We start from the raw sequence: 12,901 nt of genomic DNA on the forward strand, positions 1-12,901 counted from the left end.
TATATCTTCTTTGAAAAAATACTTATTCAAGTCCTTTGCCCATGAAAAAAAATGAGTTATTTTTTTATTATTAAGTTGTAAGACTTCTTTATATCTTTTGGATACCAGTCCCTTATCCAATGTATGATTTGTAAATACTTCCTCTGCTTCGGTGGGTCATCTTTTTACTTCTTGATGATGTCCTTTTGAGCAGTTGCTTTCTTAATTTTATTTTTGGAATGTTCTTTGCTAGCATGAAGAAATACAATTGATTTTTGTTTGTTGATTTTGATTCTTGCAACCTTGTTGAATTTATTTATTAGTTGTAATAGTATTTTTTATGGATTCCTTACTATTTTCTGTATGCAAATCATGTTATCTATGAATATAGTTTTTTTCATTTCCAATCTTGACTACTTATATTTAATTTTCTTGTCTAAGTGGCCTGACTAGAACACAGTGTTGAACAGAAGTAAGAATAAAAATTTTTGGTTTGTTCCTGATCTCAGTGACTAAGCATTCATTCTTTAATTATTAAATGTGGTGGCAGCTGTGGATTTTTTTGTTGTTGTTGTTGATGGACTCTTACCAAGTTGAGAATGTTGCCTTTTATTACCAGTTTTGCTGAGTGTTTTCATCATGAAAGAATTTTAGGATTTTGCCAAATGCATTTCTTGCATTTATTCAGATGATTGTGTTATCTTTGTCCTTTATTCTGTTGAGATGGTATATTACACTGATTTTTGCATATTGAACTAGCCTTTTATTCCTGTAAGATATCACATTTAATCATGGCATATAATCGTTTTTCTATATTATTGGATTCTGTTTGCAGGCATTTTGTTAAAGATTTTTGCATCTATATTTATAAAAGTTATTGGCCTCTTTTCTTGTGATGTCTTTGTCTGGTTTTGGTATCAGGATAATAATGGCCTTATAGAATAAGTTGAAATGCATTCCTTTATCTTCTGTGTTGAGTGGAAGAGAGTTTGTGAAGGATTGGTGTTCTTTAATTCTTCAAATTTGGGGTTTAATTTCCCAATGCTTTCCTGTTCTCTATTTCATTTATTTCACTCTAGTGTTTATTATTTTCTTCCCTCTGCTTGCTTTGGGTTTAGTTTAGTTTTCTTTTCTTTTCCTAGTAACTTAAGGTTGAAGGTTAGGTTATTGATTTAAGATCTTTCCTCTTTTTTATTTTTATATTTTTAAAAGATTTATTTATTTGAGAGAGAGAGAGTGAGAACTTGATCAGAGAGGGGGACAGAAGAGAGAGGGAAAGGAGAGAGAGAATCTCAGGTAGACTCCCCGCTGAGTGTGGGCCTGAATGCTAGACTCAGTCCCATGACCATGAGATCACAAGCTGGGCTGAAGTCAAGAGTCAGATGCTTAACCAACTGAGCCACCGAGATGTCCCTTTCTTCTTTTTAAATATGGGCATTTACAGTAATAAATACCTCTGAGCACTGATTTAGCTGCCTCCCATACATTTTTTGTATATTATGCTTTCATTTTTACTCTTCCCAGAGTATTTTCTAATTTCCTTGAGATTTGTTCTTTGACCTATTGGTAATTTAGGATTGTTCTGTTTAATTTCCATATACATTTTATTTCCTAAATTTCATTCTGTTATTGAGTTCTGATTTCATCACATTCTAATAAGCTTTGAAAATGTGAAGTGTGAATTCTCCAATTTGTTCTTTTCTTTTTTTTACCCATCCCCCAACCTACCTCCCTTCTGGCAACCACCAGTTTGTTCTCTGTATTTGAGGGGGGGGTGGGATTTTTTTGTTTTTTGGGGTTTTTTTTTTGGTCTCTTTTTTTCTTTGTTTGTTCATAACTTTGTTCTTTGTTTTCAAAGTTGTTTTGTCTATTCTGTAGCCCTTGTCTTTCCATATGAATTTTATGATCAACATGTCAACTTCTAATCAAAAGCAAGGTGAGATTTTGATAGGGATAGCAATGAATCTGTAGGTTAATTTGGATAGCATTGTCATTTTAACAATATTAAGATTTTGACCCATGGACATGTGATACCTTACTATTTATTTAAAGGTATATATTTTTTTTAAATGTGAAGTAAAATGTGGAGGCCATGAGTTTAAGTGAACTTGGAGAGAAAAAAGACCGCTATGGGACATACTAGAGAAGTAAAGCAACTTTAATATAATTTTGCTTCTGTTGTACTGCAAAGAAGGAAGAAAGAGAGGAGAAAAAAAAAAAGAGGAAGAGAAAGAGAGGAATGAAGGGAAAATAAGACAGAGGGATATAGGTATGGAGAGAGAGAATGCAACATGTATTGACAGGTTAGATAAAGTCAGAAAATGTTTATCTCATTTAGTGGCTTGCAGATCTTTCAGCACCTTAGTGAAATGTTCAGTGGAGCAAATACCGAACAACCAGAGAAGAAAAGATTGAGGATTGATAATAATTGTCTTTTTCCTGGCGTTTCTTATGAGGATTAAAAGATTTAATAAAGTTAAACTTCTTAGTATAGTTCCTGGACATAGTACAATAACAATAAATGTTAAGTGTTATTGTCAATAAAAATGTTCTTGTTTTTATTTTTATTACTTCAACATATTAAGAATATTTTTAAGAGGGTAGGGTTATAGGTTGTGTCCTTTATACTTTGCTCCAGAGTCATAAAATCACTAGTAATGGGCAAAATTTAAAGTAAAAATCATGAAAATCTGTTTAAATAAGCTGGTCGGGTGTAATTGTCTGAGTATAAGAAGACAAAAACAAAAAAATGGAAACCCTAAAAAAAACACATATGTTTACTTTATTTTACATATGTACTGATTATGGAAAATTCAGACAATAATGCAAGAAGAAAGAATAATTTTCCTTCCTATGAGTTTATAATAATAAATTTGTACTTTCCTAACTAAAGAAAAAATATAATGTGGAGGAATTTCTCTTCTCAGAGAAGAGAAACAGATTCATATAGTAAAAGATCAAATAATTAGAAGCTTACCCTAAGATGAAAAGATTAGGAGATTATTTTATTTAGGCCTTTATATTTTATTTATTTATTTATTATTATATGTTATATTATATTATATATTATAAATACATGTTATTATAGTATATATTATATTTATTACTATTATCAATTTTATTTTATTTATTTCATTTTACTTATTTATTTTATTTAAGCCTTTATATTTTATTAAAAGACCTTTTTAAAATAGATACTGACTTGTTCATATTTATGGAAGAGATAATAAAATGGCATAGTCATAAAGTAAAATATCAAGATTTTAAAATATCATTAAAATTTTTTTCAAAACTGGAGTAGGTTAACAAAAAAAAGGCATTGAATCTCTAGCCAGTTTGTGTGGGGTGTGTGTGTGTGTGTTTTCTATGGATACAATAAACATAATAGTGAATACTTAAATAGAGCTTTTACTTGGTTTTGGTTGCTGTTCTAGGATTTTACATATATTTGCTTATTTAATCATTGTGGGAACCAAATGAGATTAAGTCACATTATTACCCACATATAAATAGGTTTATCAGATTTAGTAAATAAAAATAGAGGATGCCCTGTTATATGTGAATTTTAGATAAACAACAAATATTGCTATATAGGTCAAAATATTATTTGTTATTGATCTAAAATTCAAATTTAACAGTGTCCTGTATTTTATCTGGTAAACCTGCATCTAATAGATGGGAAAGCTGAAGCTCAGGCATGGTGGGGTTGGAACATTCAAACCTCACTGCAAGAACAGAAAGAAGAAACTAAAGAACTACCACTCGTTCATGCTTTCTGGGCTTATCTATAGAAGAGAGGGAGTTGGAACCAAGTTCCTTGAAGGCCCCTTTTTCTCCCATAGTTCTGTGTCTTTGGGAAGCCAGTTGGAGCCATCTATTAATCCAACAAATATTAGTAGAATGCTAAGTTGGTGCCAGACATTGGCACTGCACCACAAAGATAAACAAGACTGAAGTAGCTCCTGCCCTTTGGGCTGTGGGCAGGTTAGTGGGGAAGACACAGATTAAATGAGTGCCCACTGCAGGAGAAGGGAATTATGATGGAGAGAAATTGGGTGCAGCAGGAACGAGCAGAGGGCCTCCTCACCTGGTTCAGGAGGAGAGCATTGAGTAGGGTGATGACTCTCAAGCCACACCCCACACCAGCAACTTTGGCACCACCTGGGAGCTTGTTGGAAATGCAGATTTTCAGGCCCCCCTCCAAGATCCACTGAATCAAAAACTCTGGGGGTAGGCCTAGCTAGAAATTTGTGTTTTAATGAGGCTTCCAGGTGATTCTGACCTACTCTCAGGTTCAAGAACCCCTGATGTAGGGCATCAGCCCCCAGGGATGGTGAAGACACTCAAAGTATCACTGTCCTATCCTTCCCACCACCAGATGGGGTGCCATCTCCTCAAAGTCATGGACAGCTGGTTAGGAGAGCAGAACTGCTGGCTCCTTGCTCCATTCCAGTAAAACAAGGATGATTAGATAGACTCAGGGATACAAATGTCCTATTTTGAGTTGTCCGTTCCCTTAAATGGGAAAAAAGTGGGGGTTACTTATTCCTCAGACTATTAAGCCTTTCCTACTATTTCCAGAAATAGAGGTCTTTAACCATTACAGTGGGGGGTGGGCATAGACTCTTTCCTGAGACACTACAAAGGGTTATTAATAAGCTGACTTCAAAGAAATCACTGTTTGGTGTTTCCCTAAATGTCAATGCCTAAAAATCCCTAGTATACTGGAAATGCCTAGAAGGCCCCTAGATTTTACTTTTCTTCCTTTCTAACTCCATTCATGGACTTATTTGTATGAAGCCCTTTGAGATCTAGCATCTGCCTATTTTTCCACCCTCATAACTTGCTGGTTTTCAACACATGGCTATTGCCATTGCTTTCAGCTGACTGACTTTTCATAGTTTTTAGATTGTGTTTCGTTTTTCATTCTGCCAAGTCACTGCAGACTCTGCCTATGCTTAGGCTGCTTTCTTTTCTGGACTGCCTCATGGACTTCAAGTCATCCTTCAGGATTTGGCTTTTAAATCTCCTAGTCTCATTTCCATCTGTTCAGTATTTCATTCATTCATCAAATATTTGCCATACTGCAACTCTGTGCCTCATACATTTTTAGGCATTGGGTAAACAGCAATAAACAAATCCCTTCCCTCATGGATCTTACCTGTTGGTAGTGAGGTGAAATAGGCAGTAAATAAATAGATCATTAAAATATGGGGTATGCTACTGTAGGAGTCCGCTTATGTGAAAATACAAAAACAGGCAGAATCAGTCTGGGCTGTTAGAAGTTAAAATAATGCAGGCACCGCGGTGGCTCAGTTGGTTAAGCCTCTGCCTTCAGCTCAGGTCATGATCCCAGGGTTCTGGGATTGAGCCCCTCATCAGGCTCTCTGCTCAGTGGGGAGCCTGCTTCCTCCTCTCTCTCTCTCTCTGCTTGTCTCTCTGCGTACTTGTGATCTCTGTCTGTCAAATAAATAAATAAAATAAAATAAAATAAAATAATAAAAAAAGAAGTTAGAATAATGCATACCCTTGGAGTGAGCTAGGAGAGAGCACAGGGAGCATCTGGAGGGGTTGGTAATATTCTGTTTCTTGGTCTGGATGCTGGTTACTTGGTTGTATTCAGTTTGTGGAAATTATTTGAGGTGGACACTTGCATGCACTTTTCTGTGTGTATATTCTATCTCAATATAAAGTAAATATGTAGTAAATCAGATGGTGAAGAGTCATATAGAGAAAAATAAAGCAGGGAAGGCAGATTGGAAAAAGGAGAGTGGAGTGGGGAGGGAAGGAGGGTTGTGATTCTACGTGGGCTGTCCAAAGCCTTACTGAGAGGCTAAATTTTAACAAGGATTTGTAGGAGGTAAGGAAGCCAGGCCTTGGGGTAGGCAAAGGCTGGTGGATTTGAGGAACAGCAAGGAGGCTACTGGTTGGAATGGAGAGAATATGAGGAGTATGGGGGGAGTGTTAAGAGATCATATCAGAAAGATAACAGGAGGCTGGAATGCATGGTGTTTGAAGGCCACTGTAAGGGTTTTGACTTTTGGTCATACTATGAGAAGAGATGGAAAACTATTAGAAAGTTTTCAACAGAGGAGTGAAATGACCTGACTTATATTTTAAAAGTATATTTACGGCCACTTTTGAGAGAGCACCTAAGAGAGACAACAGTGAGAGGAGTGCGACCAGTTGGGAGGTTGTTACAGTGATCCAGTAAGAAAAGATGAGGACTTGTCCAAGATGGTAGTAGTGGAATTGGTGAGAAGAGAGTGGGTTATGCACATATTTTTGAAGGCAGAGCAGGTAGGATTTGCTAACAGATTAGATGATGGGTGTTTGGGGAAATAGAGAAGTTAATGATGACTAAGGCTTTTGCCTGGAGCAACTGGGAGAATGGATTCACCATTTATTCTGATCAGGAAGTCTGGAATTTGGTTTGGGATGTGTTAAGTTAGAGATGCCCATTTCAGACAATTGAGGAGCCATGTTAAGTTGAAGGTTGGATATGAAATTGGAATTTAAGAGGGAAGTCCAGGCTTGAAACATACAATTGAGAATTGTTAACGTATAGATGGTATTTCAAATTTTAAGATTAGATGGGCTTATAAGAGATCAGTCATAGATATAAAAGAGTAGAGTTCTAGGGACTGAACCCTGGGTATCCCCCTCCCAACATGTGTAGATCAGGCAGATGAAGAGAAACTAGCAAAGGAAAATGAGAAGGAAAGGATAGTAAAATAGAAGGGAAACTAGGAATGTGTTATGACCTGGAAACCAAATGAAGGAAATCTTTCAGGGAGGAAGGAGTGATCACTTGTGTCAAAAGCTGCACACAAGTCAATCAGAGGAGGACTAAGAACAGATCATTTGAGAGAGGGAACATGGTAGCTTTGGAGGGCTAAGAACATTCACTGAAGAGGAAGCACAGAGGATACTTTGCTTCAGAGGGGAGCAGCAGAGAAACGTGTGTTAACCAAGAGCATTATATATTTTCACTTTTTCTTTTCTTTTAAGATTTTATTTATTTATTTATTTGACAGAGAGAGATACAGAGAGAGAGGGCACACAAGCAGGGAGAGTGGAAAAAAGGAGAAGCAGCCTTCCCGTTGAGCAGGGAGGCTGATGGGGGGCTCAGGTTCCTGGGGTCATAACCTGAGATGAAGGCAGATGTTTAACAACTAAGCCACATAGGTGCCCCTAACTTTTTCTTTTATTAGATGAGAGGAATAACAGCATGTTTGTATGTTGATAATGAACAAATGGAGAGGGTAAATTTGATGTAGGAAAGGGGGAAGAATTACTCAAGAATGTCTCTCAGTAGGCAGAGGGATGGGGCCTATGCACAGGTTTTGCCAAGATTATATTAAAGGGATAAGGCAGAGTACGTGGGCGCTGATGAGAAAAGTGAATAGTGTGGTAGTGGGAGTTGTAGCAATTCTCTTCTGCTTGCTTCTAATATTCTTAGTGAAATAGGAGACAAGTTATCAGCTGAATATGAAGCTAAGAATGATGGTATTGGACGTGTGAGGAGAAAGGATGAAGTAGTCATCTAGAAGAGGAGAATAACTGAAAAGAAACATAATGGGCTTCCTGGGCAGCACAGAAGGAACATTTGAGGTTTATGTTATTAAATTTAGTAAAGTGAGGATACTTAGTGTGGCTGTGTGTTTTTCTCCAGCCACATGCAGTTGCTGGTGTGTGAGCACAGAATGGGAGGAGGGTAGGGTTATCCAGGGGTTGGGGTCTTGACATGCAGGTATGACGAAGGAAGACAGATATGTGCTAGCAAGTAATGATATACTTGGGGGATCTAAACTGGGCTAGAAAGTTGAAGGGAGGGCGCCTGGGTGGCTCCGTGGGTTAAGCCTCTGCCTTCGGCTCAGGTCATGATCTCAGGGTCCTGGGATCAAGCCCCGCATCGGGCTCTCTGCTCAGCAGGGAGCCTGCTTCTCTCTCTCTCTCTCTCTCTCTCTCTCTCTCTCTCTGCCTGCCTCTCTGTCTACTTGTGATCTCTCTCTGTCAAATAAATAAATAAAATCTTAAAAAAAAAAAAGGAAGTTTAAGGGACATGAGGCAGGGGAAAAGACAGTGAGAAAGTGATAGGATCATTGGGTTCCAAGTCCTAATGACAGCCAAAGCACTTTTAGAGTCAGGTACTAGAGAGAGCAGGAGGGGGTAGAAGATAATGGCTAAAGAGTTTCAGTAGTTGAAATTGAGATAATAGAAAGGTTATGGTTCTTGCTAATGACAAAATCTAAGCTCTAATCATGGAGAGGGTGACTAAGGTAAAATGGAAAACGGGGTGCTTGGAGGAAAGAAGGTCCATGTCCAAAGAAGGTCAATCATACGTGGGTTGATCATACATGAGATAGTGATATTTTAAGAATTATGACAGAAGTAATGTTGGATAGCTTGGCAGGGCTAACAGCTAAATGGTGGTGGGGAGCAGCGGAAGACTGCAACATGGAAGGGTGGTGAATAGAAAAATCTAATGAGATGAGATTTTAAGCTAGAAGTGCACAGAGAGGAGGGAGAGAGAATGATCTAGAAGCCATAATGAGAAGGAATTCACTTACGTCATGTGTATGAAGGATGTTAGAAAGAAAACCAGCACCAGCTGAAAGGGCTTGAGGGAAGAAGTGTCCTTAGAGGAGGGCAGGATTTCAGTTAGAGCAGGAAGGTAAAGGAAATGTTAACAAAGTTGAGAATAGAAGGGCTTTGCTGATGATTGATAGCAAGTTCCAAAGGGCACGGTTGAAAAGGTTCAGAACTTGGGAATGGGTTAGAAATAGGGTCAGAAAAAGGAGGGTAAGAGCCATGTGGGGCTTAGAGTGAGGATATACTGGGGATCTTGGTCTTCTCATTGTGTTAAACATGAATAGGGAAAAAGATAGGATGAAATTAGATAAGGTTGTCTCAAGACAGACCCTGGTAGCAAAGCAGTGAATGTTGTGGAGGGAAAGAAGTTGAGGGTGTTGGCAGGAACACACAGAGTTCTGAGGTCCCCTCTTCACTCTCTAAGATGAAGGCGTGGAGGCCAGGGTTGAATAGACTTACCTGGAGCATGTGGAATTCTGGGAGTCCCATTCGATTCTTGTGGGTGATGATATGGAAGCTGGAAAAAGATCAGTAAGACAACCATATACAGTAGCTCAAGTTGTGCATATTACAAGTCAAGGGTACTTGATTTACGTAGACTCTACTGGAACTGACCCTCTTGGAGGAGTGCAATGTGAGTGCCCTGGAGAAATACACTCTCCACAGCACCTCAAATACATCATATTTGTAAACTTTCAACATTGCCGAGGTTTGTTATTATTCATCTTGTCACAAATCCCTCACAAGCAGGAACCATCTCTCTTTTCTGGCCTCTGAAACATAGTAGGCATTTGGAATAGGTGTTGTTAGCTCTTAATTCCTGAGTCTTATCATCATGGCTCCAGAGGTGCACGATAACGGAGCCTTGATATGGAAGTATGTGACCTCTTTATTCCATTCTCCAGATCACATCAGGAGCTCCCCCCTCCTTTCTTCCTCTGTGGACTCACAAGCTAATAAGCAGATCCTACCTGGGAGTGATTCCCTCCAGAGAATACTGAAACCTGCTCAGATTTGCTGACTGGTGACATCAGCTCTTCTTACCTGGGTCTCAGTCTCACAAACTTAACAGACACAGTCTTGCTATTTCAAGGCCCTAAGGCCTATTTTGCTTTGTTTTCCCCTCTCTAAAAGTTGGTAGGAAATACCCCATCGACTTCCCCTTTCTCTTTTTGCTTCTCTAAGTGTTCCCTAAACAATATTGTTGAACTGATGAATGAGTAAATCAAAATTTTGCCTCACAAATGAAGAGAACTTCTATGGTGAATGGGGGTTATTTGAATGCTGCTGCTCTCAGGGGGAACAGAGAACAGAGAAAATTCCTTTTTCTCAACTGTTCTTTCCTCTGAGACTTTCAGAGATGCATTGTAGCTGAATGCAGGGTTTGCCTCTAGCACAAAACCCCATCTTACTACATTTTTTTTTCTTTTTCTTTTTTTTTTTTAATTTCATTTTATTTTTTCAGCGTTCCAAGAGTCATTGTTTATTCACCACGCCCAGTGCTCCATGCTATAAGTGCCCTCCTTAAGACCCACCACCAGGCTCACCATTTTCTTTCTTTTTTATGGAGAGTAAGTATCCCTGTTTGTAGGACTACTATTAAGAAATTTGAATAATGTCTGCCTATAGACCAAACTGCTTTGCCTATAGCCTGTGGAGCTCCTGTTTTTCTCTTTTCTGTTCCAGGCACCTATCCTAAACAGAGAAAAATCAAGGAGGTAACAGGCTCAGCATGTTGGATGTTGACTGAATCTACAGAGCTCCCCTATTCGTCTCTCTTAGGCCTGAATGTCAAAGTCTGGTTTCTTTATCTCTAATTCTGTTTTATGTATAAGATTTTCTTTCTTTCTTTTTTTTTTCTTAAGATTTTATTCATTTGAGAGAGAGAGAGAGAGAGAGAGAGAGAGAGAGAAAGTGCACAAGCAGGGGCAGGGGAGAAGCAGAGGGAGAGGGAGAAGCAGACTCCTTGCTGAGCAGGGAGCCCAATGCAGGGCTTGATCCCAGGACCTGGTGATCATGACCTGAGCTGAAGGCAGACGCTCAACCATCTGAGCACCCGGGCACCTCTCCCTATAAGATTTACTTTCATTTGATCTTATGCCTCTCACATGTTAAATTCTCTGAGTAGAATTTTAAAATCCTAACTGCAAAAAAAAAAAAAAAAAAAAAAAAAAAGGATGATTAAAAGCCTGATGAGCTGTATACATTGTGTATGTTTCATTGATGTGGTACTTCAGTGACAGTCTATTGGAGAGTTCGGGGCAGAGCGGGTTTCCTCTAAGCCACTTTTTCCTTTTTGGTGATATTACATGGGCATTTTGCTGATATAAAGGAGGACTTGAGTAAGGGACATCTTCTAAAACTGGTTATGGTTGGGATCATTATATTTGTAAAATCCTTATCTGGGCATTACTGGACAAAGGCTATGGAAATCTTGGAAAGTCAAAGAAAGTGAGACTAACTCTTAAAGTTCTCTAACTTGCCCAGTTGATGGAAATCAACTCTTTATTTCTCCCACATCTCACCTTCAAATCTCTCCTCTCTCTATGCTCTTTGTACGGATTCTCCCCCTCTGTTCTTTCAAAGTGGTAGGGGTTGGAGGAGGATATCTGTCCTGGGCCTTGTAGGAATCAAGATTAGGTTATGGGAGAGAGGAGGAAAAAGCACATAAGAGAAAAGCCAACACAGAAAACTGTCTAAGAACCAGGCATTTTAATTGGCGCACAATCAATTTTTTTGAATCAGTGGATTCAGGTGATAAAATAATTTCAGTGGAGATAAGATGTATATTCGCTTCTAAAACCTCTGTGTAGAATGTCACCAGAAGCAGGAGATTGATATCTGCATTCTGAAGCAATTTTTCACCAGGCCAAAACTTTGTGATGTGTGCTGGAGGTCGTGGGGGATCACAATGGCTGGCATGTCTCCTGGATGTATCATCTCTGGGGAGACCAAGTTGGACTGGGGATCATGTTTACAGGGACTTCCGAGGCCTGGCCTGAACTGCACTCACATATCTACTTAAACAAACAAACAAAGTGAAAAGATGTGCAGACAGTTGTTAGAACTCAACGAAGGAACTTGTGAATTACCTTTATGTGCTTAGTAATTAAGTAATAGAGAATACTAATTAGGAATTAATGATTCATACTGATGTGATGGTTTTAAAAATAAACGGAAATATTGCAGCAAGGTAGAATGGGTATGAGAAGGACCCAGGTTTGAATCTTCGACCCTGTTCCTTGCTAGTTGTATGGCCTTTAGACAAGTTCCTGAAATTTTTTGAAATGTATGTTCCTTATCTAGCAAACCGTTTTTTTCACAGGGTCATTGTGAGGATTATAAGGATATCTAATAGGTGAAAATAATTGGTAATAATAATGATACCTGACACTTATACAGCACTCTCTGTGTGCCAGAGACTATTCAAAAAAATTGTATATTCATTGAATTATATGCTCATTGAATCCTCAAAGAAAAGAAAAAGAATGAGTTAAGTACATTATTGTGCCTCTTTAAGGAGGAACAAGATGCAAAAAGGTTAAATAACTTCCAGAAGTATAAAGGGCCTGGTCAGGCAGGGCCAGGGTTTAAACCCAGGAAAGCTGGTTTTAAACATACATTACATTGTCTTACAATAGGGTATCAATCACAAGAACATTGTTTTGATAGGGGTCGATTAAAAAGAAGTTGAAACACGAGAATGAGGATGACTGGCATTTATGAAAGACAAAGCATGTGAGAATATAAATATTACTGGCAACCAGCTATAGCTGTGGAGTCTGGTTGAAGAATTTTGGAGCAGACATTTTGTTTTGAGTTATCCCTGCTCCCTGGAAAATAACAAATTCTGCTAACTTGTATAATTTAAAACTAGGCTAGGAACTAGAAGGATAAAGTCCCTTTTCTCTTGAAGGCAAAAAGTTCCTTTCAAACATGTTTCATCCTTTTGACAATTTTATACAAACTTCCTGGTTAAATATTATATTCTTATTCATAAAGAGCCTTGTCTCTTATTTTCCTGACAATACATTCTTTTTACGGGCCCTAATTATTGTCCAGCTCCTGCGTGTTTCATATCTGACCACAAAAGGTGAGATAAGACCTGTGCATTCCAGTGCTGCCCAGCGGGCTGCATTTCCTGTTCCATTCTCCTGTACTCACATAGCTTGTTCTCCTCCTATACTACTTGGTTCCTGATGTGCATGGAGCTTCTGTCTCAGTTTTGATCTCTCCATAGAATCCACAGTATCATTTCCCGTCTGAATTGTCTACATGTTATATAAATGAATCTCATACATGAGCCCAGCCCATTATACCTTATTTA

At 38.4% G+C, this 12,901-nt stretch overlaps 1 long non-coding RNA gene across 4 annotated transcripts in view; it reads left to right on the plus strand.

Annotated features, from left to right (window-relative positions):
- The window catches only part of LOC309853823, a 29,471-nt gene extending 18,530 nt beyond the window's left edge, over positions 1-10,941 (plus strand). For all 4 annotated transcript variants that reach the window (XR_014305966.1, XR_014305967.1, XR_014305968.1 and 1 more), the window contains 2 exons: positions 10,040-10,145; positions 10,261-10,941. This is a non-coding gene — a long non-coding RNA (uncharacterized lncRNA). The remainder of the gene's footprint in view (positions 1-10,039; positions 10,146-10,260) is intronic.
- The last annotated feature ends 1,960 nt before the right edge of the window (positions 10,942-12,901 follow it).

Source organism: Mustela nivalis, assembly GCF_964662115.1.
Source record: "Mustela nivalis genome assembly, chromosome: 1".
NCBI classification, from domain to species: Eukaryota; Metazoa; Chordata; class Mammalia; order Carnivora; family Mustelidae; genus Mustela; species Mustela nivalis.